The sequence below is a fragment of the Anopheles funestus genome, unplaced genomic scaffold (assembly GCF_943734845.2).
Source record: "Anopheles funestus unplaced genomic scaffold, idAnoFuneDA-416_04 scaffold_12_ctg1, whole genome shotgun sequence".
Classification (NCBI taxonomy): domain Eukaryota; kingdom Metazoa; phylum Arthropoda; class Insecta; order Diptera; family Culicidae; genus Anopheles; species Anopheles funestus.
In genome coordinates, this window is record NW_026045352.1 from 132,291 (window position 1) to 153,630 (window position 21,340).

At 47.4% G+C, this 21,340-nt stretch overlaps 1 long non-coding RNA gene across 1 annotated transcript in view; it reads left to right on the forward strand.

The window, feature by feature from the left end:
- Window positions 1-2,138: 2,138 nt before the first annotated feature.
- LOC125774489 (uncharacterized) overlaps window positions 2,139-21,340 on the forward strand; it is a 68,979-nt gene continuing 49,777 nt past the window's right edge. The window contains exons 1-2 of the long non-coding RNA XR_007420964.1: window positions 2,139-2,168; window positions 3,751-4,086. This is a non-coding gene — a long non-coding RNA (uncharacterized LOC125774489). The remainder of the gene's footprint in view (window positions 2,169-3,750; window positions 4,087-21,340) is intronic.

Here is a 21,340-nt window from a genome sequence, read left to right on the forward strand (position 1 = left end):
GTCTTGGCTAAGGTGTCTTGGCTAAGGTGTCTTGGCTAAGGTGTCTTGGCTAATGTGTCTTGACTAATGTGTCTTGGCTAAGGTGTCTTGGCTAAGGTGTCTTGGCTAAGGTGTCTTGGCTAAGGTGTCTTGGCTAAGGTGTCTTGGCTAAGGTGTCTTGGCTAAGGTGTCTTGGCTAATGTGTCTTGGCTAAGGTGTCTTGGCTAAGGTGTCTTGGCTAAGGTGTCTTGGCTAATGTGTCCTGGCTAAGGTGTCTTGGCTAAGGTGTCTTGGCTAAGGTGTCTTGGCTAAGGTGTCTTGGCTAAGGTGTCTTGGCTAAGGTGTCTTGGCTAATGTGTCTTGGCTAATGTGTCTTGGCTAAGGTGTCTTGGCTAAGGTGTCTTGGCTAATGTGTCTTGGCTAAGGTGTCTTGGCTAAGGTGTCTTGGCTAAGGTGTCTTGGCTAATGTGTCTTGGCTAAGGTGTCTTGGCTAAGGTGTCTTGGCTAAGGTGTCTTGGCTAAGGTGTCTTGGCTAATGTGTCTTGGCTAATGTGTCTTGGCTAATGTGTCTTGGCTAAAGTGTCTTGGCTAAGGTGTCTTGGCTAAGGTGTCTTGGCTAATGTGTCTTGGCTAATGTGTCTTGGCTAAGGTGTCTTGGCTAAGGTGTCTTGGCTAATGTGTCTCGGCTAATGTGTCTTGGCTAATGTGTCTTGGCTAAGGTGTCTTGGCTAAGGTGTCTTGGCTAATGTGTCTTGGCTAATGTGTCTTGGCTAAGGTGTCTTGGCTAAGGTGTCTTGACTAATGTGTCTTGGCTAAGGTGTCTTGGCTAAGGTGTCTTGGCTAATGTGTCTTGGCTAAGGTGTCTTGGCTAATGTGTCTTGGCTAAGGTGTCTTGGCTAAGGTGTCTTGGCTAAGGTGTCTTGGCTAAGGTGTCTTGGCTAAGGTGTCTTGGCTAAGGTGTCTTGGCTAATGTGTCTTGGCTAATGTGTCTTGGCTAATGTGTCTTGGCTAAGGTGTCTTGGCTAAGGTGTCTTGGCTAATGTGTCTTGGCTAATGTGTCTTGGCTAAGGTGTCTTGGCTAATGTGTCTCGGCTAAGGTGTCTTGGCTGATGTGTCTCGGCTTATGTGTCTTGGCTAATGTGTCTTGGCTAATGTGTCTTGGCTAAGGTGTCTTGGCTAATGTGTCTTGGCTAATGTGTCTTTTCTAAGGTGTCTTGGCTAAGGTGTCTTGGCTAATGTGTCTTGGCTAAGGTGTCTTGGCTAATGTGTTTCAGCTAATGTGTCTTGGCTAAGGTGTCTTGGCTAAGGTGTCTTGGCTAAGGTGTCTTGGCTAAGGTGTCTTGGCTAAGGTGTCTTGGCTAAGGTGTCTTGGCTAAGGTGTCTTGGCTAAGGTGTCTTGGCTAAGGTGTCTTGGCTAAGGTGTCTTGGCTAAGGTGTCTTGGCTAATGTGTCTTGGCTTATGTGTCTTGGCTAAGGTGTCTTGGCTAATGTGTCTCGGCTAAGGTGTCTTGGCTGATGTGTCTCGGCTTATGTGTCTTGGCTAATGTGTCTTGGCTAATGTGTCTTGGCTAAGGTGTCTTGCCTAATGTGTCTTGGCTAATGTGTCTTTTCTAAGGTGTCTTGGCTAAGGTGTCTTGGCTAAGGTGTCTTGTCTAATGTGTCTTGGCTAATGTGTCTTGGCTAAGGTGTCTTGGCTAAGGTGTCTTGGCTAAGGTGTCTTGGCTAAGGTGTCTTGGCTAAGGTGTCTTGGCTAAGGTGTCTTGGCTAAGGTGTCTTGGCTAAGGTGTCTTGGCTAAGGTGTCTTGGCTAAGGTGTCTTGGCTAAGGTGTCTTGGCTAATGTATCTTGGCTAAGGTGTCTTGGCTAAGGTGTCTTGGCTAATGTGTCACGGCTAATGTGTCTTGGCTAAGGTGTCTTGGCTAATGTGTCTTGGCTAAGGTGTCTTGGCTAATGTGTCTTGGCTAAGGTGTCTTGGCTAAGGTGTCTTGGCTAAGGTGTCTTGGCTAAGGTGTCTTGGCTAAGGTGTCTTGGCTAATGTGTCTTGGCTAATGTGTCTTGGCTAAGGTGTCTTGGCTAAGGTGTCTTGGCTATGGTGTCTCGGCTAATGTGTCTTGGCTAATGTGTCTTGGCTAATGTGTCTTGGCTAAGGTGTCTTGGCAATGGTGTCTTGGCTAATGTGTCTTGGCTAATGTGTCTTGGCTAAGGTGTCTTGGCTAATGTGTCTCGGCTAAGGTGTCTTGGCTGATGTGTCTCGGCTTATGTGTCTTGGCTAATGTGTCTTGGCTAATGTGTCTTGGCTAAGGTGTCTTGGCTAATGTGTCTTGGCTAATGTGTCTTTTCTAAGGTGTCTTGGCTAAGGTGTCTTGGCTAATGTGTCTTGGCTAAGGTGTCTTGGCTAATGTGTTTCAGCTAATGTGTCTTGGCTAAGGTGTCTTGGCTAAGGTGTCTTGGCTAAGGTGTCTTGGCTAAGGTGTCTTGGCTAAGGTGTCTTGGCTAATGTGTCTTGGCTAAGGTGTCTTGGCTAAGGTGTCTTGGCTAATGTGTCTTGGCTAATGTGTCTTTTCTAAGGTGTCTTGGCTAAGGTGTCTTGGCTAAGGTGTCTTGTCTAATGTGTCTTGGCTAATGTGTTTCAGCTTATGTGTCTTGGCTAAGGTGTCTTGGCTAAGGTGTCTTGGCTAAGGTGTCTTGGCTAAGGTGTCTTGGCTAATGTGTCTTGGCTAAGGTGTCTTGGCTAAGGTGTCTTGGCTAAGGTGTCTTGGCTAAGGTGTCTTGGCTAATGTGTCTTGGCTAAGGTGTCTTGGCTAAGGTGTCTTGGCTAAGGTGTCTTGGCTAAGGTGTCTTGGCTAAGGTGTCTTGGCTAAGGTGTCTTGGCTAATGTGTCTTGGCTAAGGTGTCTTGGCTAATGTGTCTTGGCTAATGTGTCTCGGCTAAGGTGTCTTGGCTATGGTGTCTCGGCTAATGTGTCTTGGATAATGTGTCTTGGCTTATGTGTCTTGGCTAAGGTGTCTTGGCTATGGTGTCTTGGCTAATGTGTCTTGGCTAATGTGTCTTGGCTAAGGTGTCTTGGCTAAGGTGTCTCGGCTAAGGTGTCTTGGCTGATGTGTCTCGGCTTATGTGTTTTGGCTAATGTGTCTTGGCTAATGTGTCTTGGCTAAGGTGTCTTGGCTAATGTGTCTTGGCTAATGTGTCTTTTCTAAGGTGTCTTGGCTAAGGTGTCTTGGCTAATGTGTCTTGGCTAAGGTGTCTTGGCTAATGTGTTTCAGCTAATGTGTCTTGGCTAAGGTGTCTTGGCTAAGGTGTCTTGGCTAAGGTGTCTTGGCTAAGGTGTCTTGGCTAAGGTGTCTTGGCTAAGGTGTCTTGGCTAAGGTGTCTTGGCTAAGGTGTCTTGGCTAAGGTGTCTTGGCTAAGGTGTCTTGGCTAAGGTGTCTTGGCTAATGTGTCTCGGCTAAGGTGTCTTGGCTGATGTGTCTCGGCTTATGTGTCTTGGCTAATGTGTCTTGGCTAATGTGTCTTGGTTAAGGTGTCTTGGCTAATGTGTCTTGGCTAATGTGTCTTTTCTAAGGTGTCTTGGCTAAGGTGTCTTGGCTAAGGTGTCTTGTCTAATGTGTCTTGGCTAATGTGTTTCAGCTAATTTGTCTTGGCTAAGGTGTCTTGGCTAAGGTGTCTTGGCTTAGGTGTCTTGGCTAAGGTGTCTTGGCTAAGGTGTCTTGGCTAAGGTGTCTTGGCTAATGTGTCTTGGCTAAGGTGTCTTGGCTAAGGTGTCTTGGCTAAGGTGTCTTGGCTAAGGTGTCTTGGCTAATGTGTCTTGGCTAAGGTGTCTTGGCTAAGGTGTCTTGGCTAATGTGTCACGGCTAATGTGTCTTGGCTAAGGTGTCTTGGCTAAGGTGTCTTGGCTAAGGTGTCTTGGCTAAGGTGTCTTGGCTAATGTGTCTTGGCTAAGGTGTCTTGGCTAAGGTGTCTTGGCTAATGTGTCTTGGCTAAGGTGTCTTGGCTAAGGTGTCTTGGCTAAGGTGTCTTGGCTAATGTGTCTCGGCTAAGGTGTCTTGGCTATGGTGTCTCGGCTAATGTGTCTTGGCTAAGGTGTCTTGGCTAATGTGTCTTGGCTAATGTGTCTTGGCTAATGTGTCTTGGGTAAGGTGTCTTGGCTAAGGTGTCTTGGCTAAGGTGTCTTGGCTAAGGTGTCTTGGCTAAGGTGTCTTGGCTAAGGTGTCTTGGCAAATGTGTCTTGGCTAAGGTGTCTTGGCTAAGGTGTCTTGGCTAAGGTGTCTTGGCTAATGTGTCTTGGCTAAGGTGTCTTGGCTAAGGTGTCTTGGCTAAGGTGTCTTGGCTAAGGTGTCTTGGCTAAGGTGTCTTGGCTAAGGTGTCTTGGCTAATGTGTCTTGGCTAAGGTGCTTGGCTAAGGTGTCTTGGCTAATGTGTCTTGGCTAATGTGTCTTGGCTAATGTGTCTTGGCTAATGTGTCTTGGCTAATGTGTCTTGGGTAAGGTGTCTTGGCTAAGGTGTCTTGGCTAAGGTGTCTTGGCTAAGGTGTCTTGGCTAAGGTGTCTTGGCTAAGGTGTCTTGGCTAATGTGTCTTGGCTAAGGTGTCTTGGCTAAGGTGTCTTGGCTAATGTGTCTTGGCTAAGGTGTCTTGGCTAAGGTGTCTTGGCTAAGGTGTCTTGGCTAAGGTGTCTTGGCTAATGTGTCTTGGCTAATGTGTCTTGGCTAAGGTGTCTTGGCTAAGGTGTCTTGGCTAAGGTGTCTTGGCTAATGTGTCTTGGCTAATGTGTCTTGGCTAAGGTGTCTTGGCTAAGGTGTCTTGACTAATGTGTCTTGGCTAAGGTGTCTTGGCTAAGGTGTCTTGGCTAATGTGTCTTGGCTAAGGTGTCTTGGCTAATGTGTCTTGGCTAATGTGTCTCGGCTAAGGTGTCTTGGCTATGGTGTCTTGGCTAATGTGTCTTGGCTAAGGTGTCTTGGCTAAGGTGTCTTGGCTAAGGTGTCTTGGCTAAGGTGTCTTGGCTAATGTGTCTTGACTAATGTGTCTTGGCTAAGGTGTCTTGGTTAAGGTGTCTTGGCGAATGTGTCTTGGCTAATGTGTCTTGACTAAGGTGTCTTGGCTGAGGTGTCTTGGCTAAGGTGTCTTGGCTAAGGTGTCTTGGCTAATGTGTCTTGGCTAATGTGTCTTGGCTAAGGTGTCTTGGCTAAGGTGTCTTGGCTAAGGTGTCTTGGCTAAGGTGTCTTGGCTAAGGTGTCTTGGCTAATGTGTCTTGGCTAAGGTGTCTTGGCTAAGGTGTCTTGGCTAAGGTGTCTTGGCTAATGTGTCTTGGCTAATGTGTCTTGGCTAATGTGTCTTGGGTAAGGTGTCTTGGCTAAGGTGTCTTGGCTAAGGTGTCTTGGCTAAGGTGTCTTGGCTAAGGTGTCTTGGCTAAGGTGTCTTGGCTAAGGTGTCTTGGCTAAGGTGTCTTGGCTAAGGTGTCTTGGCTAATGTGTCTTGACTAATGTGTCTTGGCTAAGGTGTCTTGGCTAAGGTGTCTTGGCTAAGGTGTCTTGGCTAAGGTGTCTTGGCTAAGGTGTCTTGGCTAATGTGTCTTGGCTAATGTGTCTTGGCTAATGTGTCTTGACTAAGGTGTCTTGGCTAATGTGTCTTGGCTAAGGTGTCTTGGCTAAGGTGTCTTGGCTAAGGTGTCTTGGCTAAGGTGTCTTGGCTAATGTGTCTTGGCTAATGTGTCTTGGCTAATGTGTCTTGGCTAAGGTGTCTTGGCTAATGTGTCTTGGCTAAGGTGCTTGGCTAAGGTGTCTTGGCTAAGGTGTCTTGGCTAAGGTGTCTTGGCTAATGTGTCTTGACTAATGTGTCTTGGCTAATGTGTCTTGGCTAAGGTGTCTTGGCTAAGGTGTCTTGGCTAAGGTGTCTTGGCTAAGGTGTCTTGGCTAAGGTGTCTTGGCTAAGGTGTCTTGGCTAAGGTGTCTTGGCTAATGTGTCTTGGCTAAGGTGTCTTGGCTAAGGTGTCTTGGCTAATGTGTCTTGGCTAAGGTGTCTTGGCTAAGGTGTCTTGGCTAAGGTGTCTTGGCTAATGTGTCTTGGCTAATGTGTCTTGGCTAAGGTGTCTTGGCTAATGTGTCTTGGCTAAGGTGCTTGGCTAAGGTGTCTTGGCTAAGGTGTCTTGGCTAAGGTGTCTTGGCTAATGTGTCTTGACTAATGTGTCTTGGCTAAGGTGTCTTGGCTAAGGTGTCTTGGCTAATGTGTCTTGGCTAATGTGTCTTGACTAAGGTGTCTTGGCTGAGGTGTCTTGGCTAAGGTGTCTTGGCTAAGGTGTCTTGGCTAATGTGTCTTGGCTAATGTGTCTTGGCTAAGGTGTCTTGGCTAAGGTGTCTTGGCTAAGGTGTCTTGGCTAAGGTGTCTTGGCTAAGGTGTCTTGGCTAAGGTGTCTTGGCTAAGGTGTCTTGGCTAATGTGTCTTGGCTAAGGTGTCTTGGCTAAGGTGTCTTGGCTAATGTGTCTTGGCTAAGGTGTCTTGGCTAAGGTGTCTTGGCTAAGGTGTCTTGGCTAATGTGTCTTGGCTAAGGTGTCTTGGCTAAGGTGTCTTGGCTAAGGTGTCTTGGCTAATGTGTCTTGGCTAATGTGTCTTGGCTAAGGTGTCTTGGCTAAGGTGTCTTGGCTAATGTGTCTTGGCTAATGTGTCTTGGCTAAGGTGTCTTGGCTAAGGTGTCTTGGCTAAGGTGTCTTGGCTAATGTGTCTTGGCTAATGTGTCTTGGCTAATGTGTCTTGGCTAAGGTGTCTTGGATAAGGTGTCTTGGCTAAGGTGTCTTGGCTAAGGTGTCTTGGCTAATGTGTCTTGGCTAAGGTGCTTGGCTAAGGTGTCTTGGCTAATGTGTCTTGGCTAATGTGTCTTGGCTAATGTGTCTTGGCTAATGTGTCTTGGCTAATGTGTCTTGGCTAATGTGTCTTGGCTAAGGTGTCTTGGCTAAGGTGTCTTGGCTAAGGTGTCTTGGCTAATGTGTCTTGGGTAAGGTGTCTTGGCTAAGGTGTCTTGGCTAAGGTGTCTTGGCTAAGGTGTCTTGGCTAAGGTGTCTTGGCTAAGGTGTCTTGGCTAATGTGTCTTGGCTAAGGTGTCTTGGCTAAGGTGTCTTGGCTAAGGTGTCTTGGCTAAGGTGTCTTGGCTAAGGTGTCTTGGCTAAGGTGTCTTGGCTAATGTGTCTTGGCTAAGGTGCTTGGCTAAGGTGTCTTGGCTAATGTGTCTTGGCTAAGGTGTCTTGGCTAATGTGTCTTGGCTAAGGTGCTTGGCTAAGGTGTCTTGGCTAATGTGTCTTGGCTAATGTGTCTTGGCTAATGTGTCTTGGCTAATGTGTCTTGGCTAAGGTGTCTTGGCTAAGGTGTCTTGGCTAAGGTGTCTTGGCTAAGGTGTCTTGGCTAATGTGTCTTGGGTAAGGTGTCTTGGCTAAGGTGTCTTGGCTAAGGTGTCTTGGCTAAGGTGTCTTGGCTAAGGTGTCTTGGCTAAGGTGTCTTGGCTAATGTGTCTTGACTAATGTGTCTTGGCTAAGGTGTCTTGGCTAAGGTGTCTTGGCTAATGTGTCTTGGCTAAGGTGCTTGGCTAAGGTGTCTTGGCTAATGTGTCTTGGCTAAGGTGTCTTGGCTAATGTGTCTTGGCTAAGGTGCTTGGCTAAGGTGTCTTGGCTAATGTGTCTTGGCTAATGTGTCTTGGCTAATGTGTCTTGGCTAAGGTGTCTTGGCTAATGTGTCTTGGCTAAGGTGTCTTGGCTAATGTGTCTTGGCTAAGGTGCTTGGCTAAGGTGTCTTGGCTAATGTGTCTTGGCTAATGTGTCTTGGCTAATGTGTCTTGGCTAATGTGTCTTGGCTAATGTGTCTTGGCTAAGGTGTCTTGGCTAAGGTGTCTTGGCTAAGGTGTCTTGGCTAAGGTGTCTTGGCTAAGGTGTCTTGGCTAATGTGTCTTGGCTAAGGTGCTTGGCTAAGGTGTCTTGGCTAATGTGTCTTGGCTAATGTGTCTTGGCTAATGTGTCTTGGCTAATGTGTCTTGGCTAATGTGTCTTGGCTAAGGTGTCTTGGCTAAGGTGTCTTGGCTAAGGTGTCTTGGCTAAGGTGTCTTGGCTAAGGTGTCTTGGCTAATGTGTCTTGGGTAAGGTGTCTTGGCTAAGGTGTCTTGGCTAAGGTGTCTTGGCTAAGGTGTCTTGGCTAAGGTGTCTTGGCTAAGGTGTCTTGGCTAATGTGTCTTGACTAATGTGTCTTGGCTAAGGTGTCTTGGCTAAGGTGTCTTGTCTAATGTGTCTTGGCTAATGTGTCTTGACTAAGGTGTCTTGGCTGAGGTGTCTTGGCTAAGGTGTCTTGGCTAAGGTGTCTTGGCTAATGTGTCTTGGCTAATGTGTCTTGGCTAAGGTGTCTTGGCTAAGGTGTCTTGGCTAAGGTGTCTTGGCTAATGTGTCTTGGCTAAGGTGTCTTGGCTAAGGTGTCTTGGCTAAGGTGTCTTGGCTAATGTGTCTTGGCTAATGTGTCTTGGCTAAGGTGTCTTGGCTAAGGTGTCTTGGCTAAGGTGTCTTGGCTAAGGTGTCTTGGCTAATGTGTCTTGGCTAATGTGTCTTGGCTAATGTGTCTTGGCTAAGGTGTCTTGGCTAAGGTGTCTTGGCTAAGGTGTCTTGGCTAAGGTGTCTTGGCTAAGGTGTCTTGGCTAATGTGTCTTGGCTAATGTGTCTTGGCTAATGTGTCTTGGCTAAGGTGTCTTGGCTAAGGTGTCTTGGCTAAGGTGTCTTGGCTAAGGTGTCTTGGCTAATGTGTCTTGGCTAATGTGTCTTGGCTAAGGTGTCTTGGCTAAGGTGTCTTGGCTAAGGTGTCTTGGCTAAGGTGTCTTGGCTAATGTGTCTTGGCTAAGGTGCTTGGCTAAGGTGTCTTGGCTAATGTGTCTTGGCTAATGTGTCTTGGGTAAGGTGTCTTGGCTAAGGTGTCTTGGCTAAGGTGTCTTGGCTAAGGTGTCTTGGCTAAGGTGTCTTGGCTAAGGTGTCTTGGCTAAGGTGTCTTGGCTAAGGTGTCTTGGCTAAGTTGTCTTGGCTAAGGTGTCTTGGCTAAGGTGTCTTGGCTAATGTGTCTTGGCTAAGGTGTCTTGGCTAAGGTGTCTTGGCTAAGGTGTCTTGGCTAAGGTGTCTTGGCTAATGTGTCTTGGCTAAGGTGTCTTGGCTAAGGTGTCTTGGCTAAGGTGTCTTGGCTAATGTGTCTTGGCTAATGTGTCTTGGCTAAGGTGTCTTGGCTAAGGTGTCTTGGCTAAGGTGTCTTGGCTAAGGTGTCTTGGCTAATGTGTCTTGGCTAATGTGTCTTGGCTAAGGTGTCTTGGCTAAGGTGTCTTGGCTAAGGTGTCTTGGCTAAGGTGTCTTGGCAAATGTGTCTTGGCTAAGGTGTCTTGGCTAAGGTGTCTTGGCTAATGTGTCTTGGCTAATGTGTCTTAACTAAGGTGTCTTGGCTGAGGTGTCTTGGCTAAGGTGTCTTGGCTAAGGTGTCTTGGCTAAGGTGTCTTGGCTAATGTGTCTTGGCTAATGTGTCTTGGGTAAGGTGTCTTGGCTAAGGTGTCTTGGCTAAGGTGTCTTGGCTAAGGTGTCTTGGCTAATGTGTCTTGGCTAATGTGTCTTGGCTAAGGTGTCTTGGCTAAGGTGTCTTGGCTAATGTGTCTTGGCTAAGGTGTCTTGGCTAAGGTGTCTTGGCTAAGGTGTCTTGGCTAATGTGTCTTGGCTAAGGTGTCTTGGCTAAGGTGTCTTGGCTAAGGTGTCTTGGCTAATGTGTCTTGGCTAATGTGTCTTGGCTAAGGTGTCTTGGCTAAGGTGTCTTGGCTAATGTGTCTTGACTAATGTGTCTTGGCTAAGGTGTCTTGGCTAATGTGTCTTGGGTAAGGTGTCTTGGCTAAGGTGTCTTGGCTAAGGTGTCTTGGCTAAGGTGTCTTGGCTAAGGTGTCTTGGCTAAGGTGTCTTGGCTAAGGTGTCTTGGCTAAGGTGTCTTGGCTAAGGTGTCTTGGCAAATGTGTCTTGGCTAAGGTGTCTTGGCTAAGGTGTCTTGGCTAATGTGTCTTGGCTAATGTGTCTTGACTAAGGTGTCTTGGCTAATGTGTCTTGGCTAAGGTGTCTTGGCTAATGTGTCTTGGCTAAGGTGTCTTGGCTAAGGTGTCTTGGCTAATGTGTCTTGGCTAATGTGTCTTGGCTAAGGTGTCTTGGCTAAGGTGTCTTGGCTAATGTGTCTTGACTAATGTGTCTTGGCTAAGGTGTCTTGGCTAATGTGTCTTGGGTAAGGTGTCTTGGCTAAGGTGTCTTGGCTAAGGTGTCTTGGCTAAGGTGTCTTGGCTAAGGTGTCTTGGCTAAGGTGTCTTGGCTAAGGTGTCTTGGCTAATGTGTCTTGGCTAAGGTGTCTTGGCTAAGGTGTCTTGGCTAAGGTGTCTTGGCTAAGGTGTCTTGGCTAATGTGTCTTGGCTAAGGTGCTTGGCTAAGGTGTCTTGGCTAATGTGTCTTGGCTAATGTGTCTTGGCTAATGTGTCTTGGCTAATGTGTCTTGGCTAATGTGTCTTGGGTAAGGTGTCTTGGCTAAGGTGTCTTGGCTAAGGTGTCTTGGCTAAGGTGTCTTGGCTAAGGTGTCTTGGCTAAGGTGTCTTGGCAAATGTGTCTTGGCTAAGGTGTCTTGGCTAAGGTGTCTTGGCTAATGTGTCTTGACTAATGTGTCTTGGCTAAGGTGTCTTGGCTAAGGTGTCTTGGCTAAGGTGTCTTGGCTAAGGTGTCTTGGCTAATGTGTCTTGGCTAAGGTGTCTTGGCTAATGTGTCTTGGCTAAGGTGTCTTGGCTAAGGTGTCTTGGCTAATGTGTCTTGGCTAATGTGTCTTGACTAAGGTGTCTTGGCTGAGGTGTCTTGGCTAAGGTGTCTTGGCTAAGGTGTCTTGGCTAAGGTGTCTTGGCTAAGGTGTCTTGGCTAATGTGTCTTGGCTAAGGTGCTTGGCTAAGGTGTCTTGGCTAATGTGTCTTGGCTAAGGTGTCTTGGCTAAGGTGTCTTGGCTAAGGTGTCTTGGCTAAGGTGTCTTGGCTAAGGTGTCTTGGCTAAGGTGTCTTGGCTAAGGTGTCTTGGCTAAGGTGTCTTGGCTAATGTGTCTTGACTAAGGTGTCTTGGCTGAGGTGTCTTGGCTAAGGTGTCTTGGCTAAGGTGTCTTGGCTGAGGTGTCTTGGCTAAGGTGTCTTGGCTAATGTGTCTTGGCTAATGTGTCTTGGCTAAGGTGTCTTGGCTAAGGTGTCTTGGCTAAGGTGTCTTGGCTAAGGTGTCTTGGCTAATGTGTCTTGGCTAATGTGTCTTGGCTAATGTGTCTTGGCTAAGGTGTCTTGGCTAAGGTGTCTTGGCTAAGGTGTCTTGGCTAAGGTGTCTTGGCTAATGTGTCTTGGCTAAGGTGCTTGGCTAAGGTGTCTTGGCTAATGTGTCTTGGCTAATGTGTCTTGGCTAATGTGTCTTGGCTAATGTGTCTTGGCTAATGTGTCTTGGGTAAGGTGTCTTGGCTAAGGTGTCTTGGCTAAGGTGTCTTGGCTAAGGTGTCTTGGCTAAGGTGTCTTGGCAAATGTGTCTTGGCTAAGGTGTCTTGGCTAAGGTGTCTTGGCTAAGGTGTCTTGGCTAATGTGTCTTGACTAATGTGTCTTGGCTAAGGTGTCTTGGCTAAGGTGTCTTGGCTAAGGTGTCTTGGCTAAGGTGTCTTGGCTAATGTGTCTTGGCTAAGGTGTCTTGGCTAAGGTGTCTTGGCTAAGGTGTCTTGGCTAATGTGTCTTGGCTAATGTGTCTTGGCTAAGGTGTCTTGGCTAAGGTGTCTTGGCTAAGGTGTCTTGGCTAATGTGTCTTGGCTAATGTGTCTTGGCTAATGTGTCTTGGCTAAGGTGTCTTGGCTAAGGTGTCTTGGCTAAGGTGTCTTGGCTAATGTGTCTTGGCTAAGGTGTCTTGGCTAAGGTGTCTTGGCTAAGGTGTCTTGGCTAAGGTGTCTTGGCTAAGGTGTCTTGGCTAATGTGTCTTGGCTAATGTGTCTTGGCTAATGTGTCTTGGCTAAGGTGTCTTGGCTAAGGTGTCTTGGCTAAGGTGTCTTGGCTAAGGTGTCTTGGCTAAGGTGTCTTGGCTAATGTGTCTTGGCTAAGGTGTCTTGGCTAAGGTGTCTTGGCTAAGGTGTCTTGGCTAATGTGTCTTGGCTAATGTGTCTTGGCTAATGTGTCTTGGCTAAGGTGTCTTGGCTAAGGTGTCTTGGCTAAGGTGTCTTGGCTAAGGTGTCTTGGCTAATGTGTCTTGGCTAAGGTGCTTGGCTAAGGTGTCTTGGCTAATGTGTCTTGGCTAATGTGTCTTGGCTAATGTGTCTTGGCTAATGTGTCTTGGCTAATGTGTCTTGGGTAAGGTGTCTTGGCTAAGGTGTCTTGGCTAAGGTGTCTTGGCTAAGGTGTCTTGGCTAAGGTGTCTTGGCTAAGGTGTCTTGGCTAAGGTGTCTTGGCTAATGTGTCTTGGCTAAGGTGTCTTGGCTAAGGTGTCTTGGCTAATGTGTCTTGGCTAAGGTGTCTTGGCTAAGGTGTCTTGGCTAAGGTGTCTTGGCTAATGTGTCTTGGCTAATGTGTCTTGGCTAAGGTGTCTTGGCAAATGTGTCTTGGCTAAGGTGTCTTGGCTAAGGTGTCTTGGCTAATGTGTCTTGGCTAATGTGTCTTGACTAAGGTGTCTTGGCTGAGGTGTCTTGGCTAAGGTGTCTTGGCTAAGGTGTCTTGGCTAATGTGTCTTGGCTAATGTGTCTTGGCTAAGGTGTCTTGGCTAAGGTGTCTTGGCTAAGGTGTCTTGGCTAAGGTGTCTTGGCTAATGTGTCTTGGCTAATGTGTCTTGGCTAATGTGTCTTGGCTAAGGTGTCTTGGCTAAGGTGTCTTGGCTAAGGTGTCTTGGCTAAGGTGTCTTGGCTAATGTGTCTTGGCTAAGGTGCTTGGCTAAGGTGTCTTGGCTAATGTGGCTTGGCTAATGTGTCTTGGCTAATGTGTCTTGGCTAATGTGTCTTGGCTAATGTGTCTTGGGTAAGGTGTCTTGGCTAAGGTGTCTTGGCTAAGGTGTCTTGGCTAAGGTGTCTTGGCTAAGGTGTCTTGGCTAAGGTGTCTTGGCTAAGGTGTCTTGGCTAATGTGTCTTGGCTAAGGTGTCTTGGCTAAGGTGTCTTGGCTAAGGTGTCTTGGCTAAGGTGTCTTGGCTAATGTGTCTTGGCTAAGGTGCTTGGCTAAGGTGTCTTGGCTAATGTGTCTTGGCTAATGTGTCTTGGCTAATGTGTCTTGGCTAATGTGTCTTGGCTAATGTGTCTTGGGTAAGGTGTCTTGGCTAAGGTGTCTTGGCTAAGGTGTCTTGGCTAAGGTGTCTTGGCTAATGTGTCTTGGCTAAGGTGTCTTGGCTAAGGTGTCTTGGCTAAGGTGTCTTGGCTAAGGTGTCTTGGCTAATGTGTCTTGGCTAAGGTGCTTGGCTAAGGTGTCTTGGCTAATGTGTCTTGGCTAAGGTGTCTTGGCTAATGTGTCTTGGCTAAGGTGTCTTGGCTAAGGTGTCTTGGCTAATGTGTCTTGGCTAAGGTGTCTTGGCTAAGGTGTCTTGGCTAAGGTGTCTTGGCTAATGTGTCTTGGCTAATGTGTCTTGGCTAAGGTGTCTTGGCTAAGGTGTCTTGGCTAAGGTGTCTTGGCTAATGTGTCTTGGCTAATGTGTCTTGGCTAAGGTGTCTTGGCTAAGGTGTCTTGACTAATGTGTCTTGGCTAAGGTGTCTTGGCTAAGGTGTCTTGGCTAATGTGTCTTGGCTAAGGTGTCTTGGCTAATGTGTCTTGGCTAATGTGTCTCGGCTAAGGTGTCTTGGCTATGGTGTCTTGGCTAATGTGTCTTGGCTAAGGTGTCTTGGCTAAGGTGTCTTGGCTAAGGTGTCTTGGCTAAGGTGTCTTGGCTAAGGTGTCTTGGCTAAGGTGTCTTGGCTAAGGTGTCTTGGCTAATGTGTCTTGACTAATGTGTCTTGGCTAAGGTGTCTTGGCTAATGTGTCTTGGCTAAGGTGTCTTGGCTAAGGTGTCTTGGCTAAGGTGTCTTGGCTAAGGTGTCTTGGCTAAGGTGTCTTGGCTAAGGTGTCTTGGCTAATGTGTCTTGACTAATGTGTCTTGGCTAATGTGTCTTGACTAAGGTGTCTTGGCTGAGGTGTCTTGGCTAAGGTGTCTTGGCTAAGGTGTCTTGGCTAATGTGTCTTGGGTAAGGTGTCTTGGCTAAGGTGTCTTGGCTAAGGTGTCTTGGCTAATGTGTCTTGGCTAATGTGTCTTGACTAAGGTGTCTTGGCTGAGGTGTCTTGGCTAAGGTGTCTTGGCTAAGGTGTCTTGGCTAATGTGTCTTGGCTAATGTGTCTTGGCTAAGGTGTCTTGGCTAAGGTGTCTTGGCTAAGGTGTCTTGGCTAAGGTGTCTTGGCTAAGGTGTCTTGGCTAAGGTGTCTTGGCTAAGGTGTCTTGGCTAAGGTGTCTTGGCTAAGGTGTCTTGGCTAAGGTGTCTTGGCTAAGGTGTCTTGGCTAATGTGTCTTGGCTAATGTGTCTTGGCTAATGTGTCTTGGCTAAGGTGTCTTGGCTAAGGTGTCTTGGCTAAGGTGTCTTGGCTAAGGTGTCTTGGCTAAGGTGTCTTGGCTAATGTGTCTTGGCTAAGGTGCTTGGCTAAGGTGTCTTGGCTAATGTGTCTTGGCTAATGTGTCTTGGCTAATGTGTCTTGGCTAATGTGTCTTGGCTAATGTGTCTTGGGTAAGGTGTCTTGGCTAAGGTGTCTTGGCTAAGGTGTCTTGGCTAAGGTGTCTTGGCTAAGGTGTCTTGGCAAATGTGTCTTGGCTAAGGTGTCTTGGCTAAGGTGTCTTGGCTAAGGTGTCTTGGCTAATGTGTCTTGACTAATGTGTCTTGGCTAAGGTGTCTTGGCTAAGGTGTCTTGGCTAAGGTGTCTTGGCTAAGGTGTCTTGGCTAATGTGTCTTGGCTAAGGTGTCTTGGCTAAGGTGTCTTGGCTAAGGTGTCTTGGCTAATGTGTCTTGGCTAATGTGTCTTGGCTAAGGTGTCTTGGCTAAGGTGTCTTGGCTAAGGTGTCTTGGCTAATGTGTCTTGGCTAATGTGTCTTGGCTAATGTGTCTTGGCTAAGGTGTCTTGGCTAAGGTGTCTTGGCTAAGGTGTCTTGGCTAAGGTGTCTTGGCTAATGTGTCTTGGCTAAGGTGTCTTGGCTAAGGTGTCTTGGCTAAGGTGTCTTGGCTAAGGTGTCTTGGCTAAGGTGTCTTGGCTAATGTGTCTTGGCTAATGTGTCTTGGCTAATGTGTCTTGGCTAAGGTGTCTTGGCTAAGGTGTCTTGGCTAAGGTGTCTTGGCTAAGGTGTCTTGGCTAAGGTGTCTTGGCTAATGTGTCTTGGCTAAGGTGTCTTGGCTAAGGTGTCTTGGCTAAGGTGTCTTGGCTAATGTGTCTTGGCTAATGTGTCTTGGCTAATGTGTCTTGGCTAAGGTGTCTTGGCTAAGGTGTCTTGGCTAAGGTGTCTTGGCTAAGGTGTCTTGGCTAATGTGTCTTGGCTAAGGTGCTTGGCTAAGGTGTCTTGGCTAATGTGTCTTGGCTAATGTGTCTTGGCTAATGTGTCTTGGCTAATGTGTCTTGGCTAATGTGTCTTGGGTAAGGTGTCTTGGCTAAGGTGTCTTGGCTAAGGTGTCTTGGCTAAGGTGTCTTGGCTAAGGTGTCTTGGCTAAGGTGTCTTGGCTAAGGTGTCTTGGCTAATGTGTCTTGGCTAAGGTGTCTTGGCTAAGGTGTCTTGGCTAATGTGTCTTGGCTAAGGTGTCTTGGCTAAGGTGTCTTGGCTAAGGTGTCTTGGCTAATGTGTCTTGGCTAATGTGTCTTGGCTAAGGTGTCTTGGCAAATGTGTCTTGGCTAAGGTGTCTTGGCTAAGGTGTCTTGGCTAATGTGTCTTGGCTAATGTGTCTTGACTAAGGTGTCTTGGCTGAGGTGTCTTGGCTAAGGTGTCTTGGCTAAGGTGTCTTGGCTAATGTGTCTTGGCTAATGTGTCTTGGCTAAGGTGTCTTGGCTAAGGTGTCTTGGCTAAGGTGTCTTGGCTAAGGTGTCTTGGCTAATGTGTCTTGGCTAATGTGTCTTGGCTAATGTGTCTTGGCTAAGGTGTCTTGGCTAAGGTGTCTTGGCTAAGGTGTCTTGGCTAAGGTGTCTTGGCTAATGTGTCTTGGCTAAGGTGCTTGGCTAAGGTGTCTTGGCTAATGTGGCTTGGCTAATGTGTCTTGGCTAATGTGTCTTGGCTAATGTGTCTTGGCTAATGTGTCTTGGGTAAGGTGTCTTGGCTAAGGTGTCTTGGCTAAGGTGTCTTGGCTAAGGTGTCTTGGCTAAGGTGTCTTGGCTAAGGTGTCTTGGCTAAGGTGTCTTGGCTAATGTGTCTTGGCTAAGGTGTCTTGGCTAAGGTGTCTTGGCTAAGGTGTCTTGGCTAAGGTGTCTTGGCTAATGTGTCTTGGCTAAGGTGCTTGGCTAAGGTGTCTTGGCTAAGGTGTCTTGGCTAAGGTGTCTTGGCTAATGTGTCTTGGCTAAGGTGTCTTGGCTAAGGTGTCTTGGCTAAGGTGTCTTGGCTAATGTGTCTTGGCTAAGGTGTCTTGGCTAAGGTGTCTTGGCTAAGGTGTCTTGGCTAATGTGTCTTGGCTAATGTGTCTTGGCTAAGGTGTCTTGGCTAAGGTGTCTTGGCTAATGTGTCTTGACTAATGTGTCTTGGCTAAGGTGTCTTGGCTAATGTGTCTTGGGTAAGGTGTCTTGGCTAAGGTGTCTTGGCTAAGGTGTCTTGGCTAAGGTGTCTTGGCTAAGGTGTCTTGGCTAAGGTGTCTTGGCTAAGGTGTCTTGGCTAAGGTGTCTTGGCTAAGGTGTCTTGGCAAATGTGTCTTGGCTAAGGTGTCTTGGCTAAGGTGTCTTGGCTAATGTGTCTTGGCTAATGTGTCTTGACTAAGGTGTCTTGGCTAATGTGTCTTGGCTAAGGTGTCTTGGCTAATGTGTCTTGGCTAAGGTGTCTTGGCTAAGGTGTCTTGGCTAATGTGTCTTGGCTAATGTGTCTTGGCTAAGGTGTCTTGGCTAAGGTGTCTTGGCTAATGTGTCTTGACTAATGTGTCTTGGCTAAGGTGTCTTGGCTAATGTGTCTTGGGTAAGGTGTCTTGGCTAAGGTGTCTTGGCTAAGGTGTCTTGGCTAAGGTGTCTTGGCTAAGGTGTCTTGGCTAAGGTGTCTTGGCTAAGGTGTCTTGGCTAAGGTGTCTTGGCTAAGGTGTCTTGGCTAATGTGTCTTGGCTAAGGTGTCTTGGCTAAGGTGTCTTGGCTAAGGTGTCTTGGCTAAGGTGTCTTGGCTAATGTGTCTTGGCTAAGGTGCTTGGCTAAGGTGTCTTGGCTAATGTGTCTTGGCTAATGTGTCTTGGCTAATGTGTCTTGGCTAATGTGTCTTGGCTAATGTGTCTTGGGTAAGGTGTCTTGGCTAAGGTGTCTTGGCTAAGGTGTCTTGGCTAAGGTGTCTTGGCTAAGGTGTCTTGGCTAAGGTGTCTTGGCAAATGTGTCTTGGCTAAGGTGTCTTGGCTAAGGTGTCTTGGCTAATGTGTCTTGACTAATGTGTCTTGGCTAAGGTGTCTTGGCTAAGGTGTCTTGGCTAAGGTGTCTTGGCTAAGGTGTCTTGGCTAATGTGTCTTGGCTAAGGTGTCTTGGCTAATGTGTCTTGGCTAAGGTGTCTTGGCTAAGGTGTCTTGGCTAATGTGTCTTGGCTAATGTGTCTTGACTAAGGTGTCTTGGCTGAGGTGTCTTGGCTAAGGTGTCTTGGCTAAGGTGTCTTGGCTAAGGTGTCTTGGCTAAGGTGTCTTGGCTAATGTGTCTTGGCTAAGGTGCTTGGCTAAGGTGTCTTGGCTAATGTGTCTTGGCTAAGGTGTCTTGGCTAAGGTGTCTTGGCTAAGGTGTCTTGGCTAAGGTGTCTTGGCTAAGGTGTCTTGGCTAAGGTGTCTTGGCTAAGGTGTCTTGGCTAAGGTGTCTTGGCTAATGTGTCTTGACTAAGGTGTCTTGGCTGAGGTGTCTTGGCTAAGGTGTCTTGGCTAAGGTGTCTTGGCTGAGGTGTCTTGGCTAAGGTGTCTTGGCTAATGTGTCTTGGCTAATGTGTCTTGGCTAAGGTGTCTTGGCTAAGGTGTCTTGGCTAAGGTGTCTTGGCTAAGGTGTCTTGGCTAATGTGTCTTGGCTAATGTGTCTTGGCTAATGTGTCTTGGCTAAGGTGTCTTGGCTAAGGTGTCTTGGCTAAGGTGTCTTGGCTAAGGTGTCTTGGCTAATGTGTCTTGGCTAAGGTGCTTGGCTAAGGTGTCTTGGCTAATGTGTCTTGGCTAATGTGTCTTGGCTAATGTGTCTTGGCTAATGTGTCTTGGCTAATGTGTCTTGGGTAAGGTGTCTTGGCTAAGGTGTCTTGGCTAAGGTGTCTTGGCTAAGGTGTCTTGGCTAAGGTGTCTTGGCAAATGTGTCTTGGCTAAGGTGTCTTGGCTAAGGTGTCTTGGCTAAGGTGTCTTGGCTAATGTGTCTTGACTAATGTGTCTTGGCTAAGGTGTCTTGGCTAAGGTGTCTTGGCTAAGGTGTCTTGGCTAAGGTGTCTTGGCTAATGTGTCTTGGCTAAGGTGTCTTGGCTAAGGTGTCTTGGCTAAGGTGTCTTGGCTAATGTGTCTTGGCTAATGTGTCTTGGCTAAGGTGTCTTGGCTAAGGTGTCTTGGCTAAGGTGTCTTGGCTAATGTGTCTTGGCTAATGTGTCTTGGCTAATGTGTCTTGGCTAAGGTGTCTTGGCTAAGGTGTCTTGGCTAAGGTGTCTTGGCTAAGGTGTCTTGGCTAATGTGTCTTGGCTAAGGTGTCTTGGCTAAGGTGTCTTGGCTAAGGTGTCTTGGCTAAGGTGTCTTGGCTAAGGTGTCTTGGCTAATGTGTCTTGGCTAATGTGTCTTGGCTAATGTGTCTTGGCTAAGGTGTCTTGGCTAAGGTGTCTTGGCTAAGGTGTCTTGGCTAAGGTGTCTTGGCTAAGGTGTCTTGGCTAATGTGTCTTGGCTAAGGTGTCTTGGCTAAGGTGTCTTGGCTAAGGTGTCTTGGCTAATGTGTCTTGGCTAATGTGTCTTGGCTAATGTGTCTTGGCTAAGGTGTCTTGGCTAAGGTGTCTTGGCTAAGGTGTCTTGGCTAAGGTGTCTTGGCTAATGTGTCTTGGCTAAGGTGCTTGGCTAAGGTGTCTTGGCTAATGTGTCTTGGCTAATGTGTCTTGGCTAATGTGTCTTGGCTAATGTGTCTTGGCTAATGTGTCTTGGGTAAGGTGTCTTGGCTAAGGTGTCTTGGCTAAGGTGTCTTGGCTAAGGTGTCTTGGCTAAGGTGTCTTGGCTAAGGTGTCTTGGCTAAGGTGTCTTGGCTAATGTGTCTTGGCTAAGGTGTCTTGGCTAAGGTGTCTTGGCTAATGTGTCTTGGCTAAGGTGTCTTGGCTAAGGTGTCTTGGCTAAGGTGTCTTGGCTAATGTGTCTTGGCTAATGTGTCTTGGCTAAGGTGTCTTGGCAAATGTGTCTTGGCTAAGGTGTCTTGGCTAAGGTGTCTTGGCTAATGTGTCTTGGCTAATGTGTCTTGACTAAGGTGTCTTGGCTGAGGTGTCTTGGCTAAGGTGTCTTGGCTAAGGTGTCTTGGCTAATGTGTCTTGGCTAATGTGTCTTGGCTAAGGTGTCTTGGCTAAGGTGTCTTGGCTAAGGTGTCTTGGCTAAGGTGTCTTGGCTAATGTGTCTTGGCTAATGTGTCTTGGCTAATGTGTCTTGGCTAAGGTGTCTTGGCTAAGGTGTCTTGGCTAAGGTGTCTTGGCTAAGGTGTCTTGGCTAATGTGTCTTGGCTAAGGTGCTTGGCTAAGGTGTCTTGGCTAATGTGGCTTGGCTAATGTGTCTTGGCTAATGTGTCTTGGCTAATGTGTCTTGGCTAATGTGTCTTGGGTAAGGTGTCTTGGCTAAGGTGTCTTGGCTAAGGTGTCTTGGCTAAGGTGTCTTGGCTAAGGTGTCTTGGCTAAGGTGTCTTGGCTAAGGTGTCTTGGCTAATGTGTCTTGGCTAAGGTGTCTTGGCTAAGGTGTCTTGGCTAAGGTGTCTTGGCTAAGGTGTCTTGGCTAATGTGTCTTGGCTAAGGTGCTTGGCTAAGGTGTCTTGGCTAATGTGTCTTGGCTAATGTGTCTTGGCTAATGTGTCTTGGCTAATGTGTCTTGGCTAATGTGTCTTGGGTAAGGTGTCTTGGCTAAGGTGTCTTGGCTAAGGTGTCTTGGCTAAGGTGTCTTGGCTAATGTGTCTTGGCTAAGGTGTCTTGGCTAAGGTGTCTTGGCTAAGGTGTCTTGGCTAAGGTGTCTTGGCTAATGTGTCTTGGCTAAGGTGCTTGGCTAAGGTGTCTTGGCTAATGTGTCTTGGCTAAGGTGTCTTGGCTAATGTGTCTTGGCTAAGGTGTCTTGGCTAAGGTGTCTTGGCTAATGTGTCTTGGCTAAGGTGTCTTGGCTAAGGTGTCTTGGCTAAGGTGTCTTGGCTAATGTGTCTTGGCTAATGTGTCTTGGCTAAGGTGTCTTGGCTAAGGTGTCTTGGCTAAGGTGTCTTGGCTAATGTGTCTTGGCTAATGTGTCTTGGCTAAGGTGTCTTGGCTAAGGTGTCTTGACTAATGTGTCTTGGCTAAGGTGTCTTGGCTAAGGTGTCTTGGCTAATGTGTCTTGGCTAAGGTGTCTTGGCTAATGTGTCTTGGCTAATGTGTCTCGGCTAAGGTGTCTTGGCTATGGTGTCTTGGCTAATGTGTCTTGGCTAAGGTGTCTTGGCTAAGGTGTCTTGGCTAAGGTGTCTTGGCTAAGGTGTCTTGGCTAAGGTGTCTTGGCTAAGGTGTCTTGGCTAAGGTGTCTTGGCTAATGTGTCTTGACTAATGTGTCTTGGCTAAGGTGTCTTGGCTAATGTGTCTTGGCTAAGGTGTCTTGGCTAAGGTGTCTTGGCTAAGGTGTCTTGGCTAAGGTGTCTTGGCTAAGGTGTCTTGGCTAAGGTGTCTTGGCTAATGTGTCTTGACTAATGTGTCTTGGCTAATGTGTCTTGACTAAGGTGTCTTGGCTGAGGTGTCTTGGCTAAGGTGTCTTGGCTAAGGTGTCTTGGCTAATGTGTCTTGGGTAAGGTGTCTTGGCTAAGGTGTCTTGGCTAAGGTGTCTTGGCTAATGTGTCTTGGCTAATGTGTCTTGACTAAGGTGTCTTGGCTGAGGTGTCTTGGCTAAGGTGTCTTGGCTAAGGTGTCTTGGCTAATGTGTCTTGGCTAATGTGTCTTGGCTAAGGTGTCTTGGCTAAGGTGTCTTGGCTAAGGTGTCTTGGCTAAGGTGTCTTGGCTAAGGTGTCTT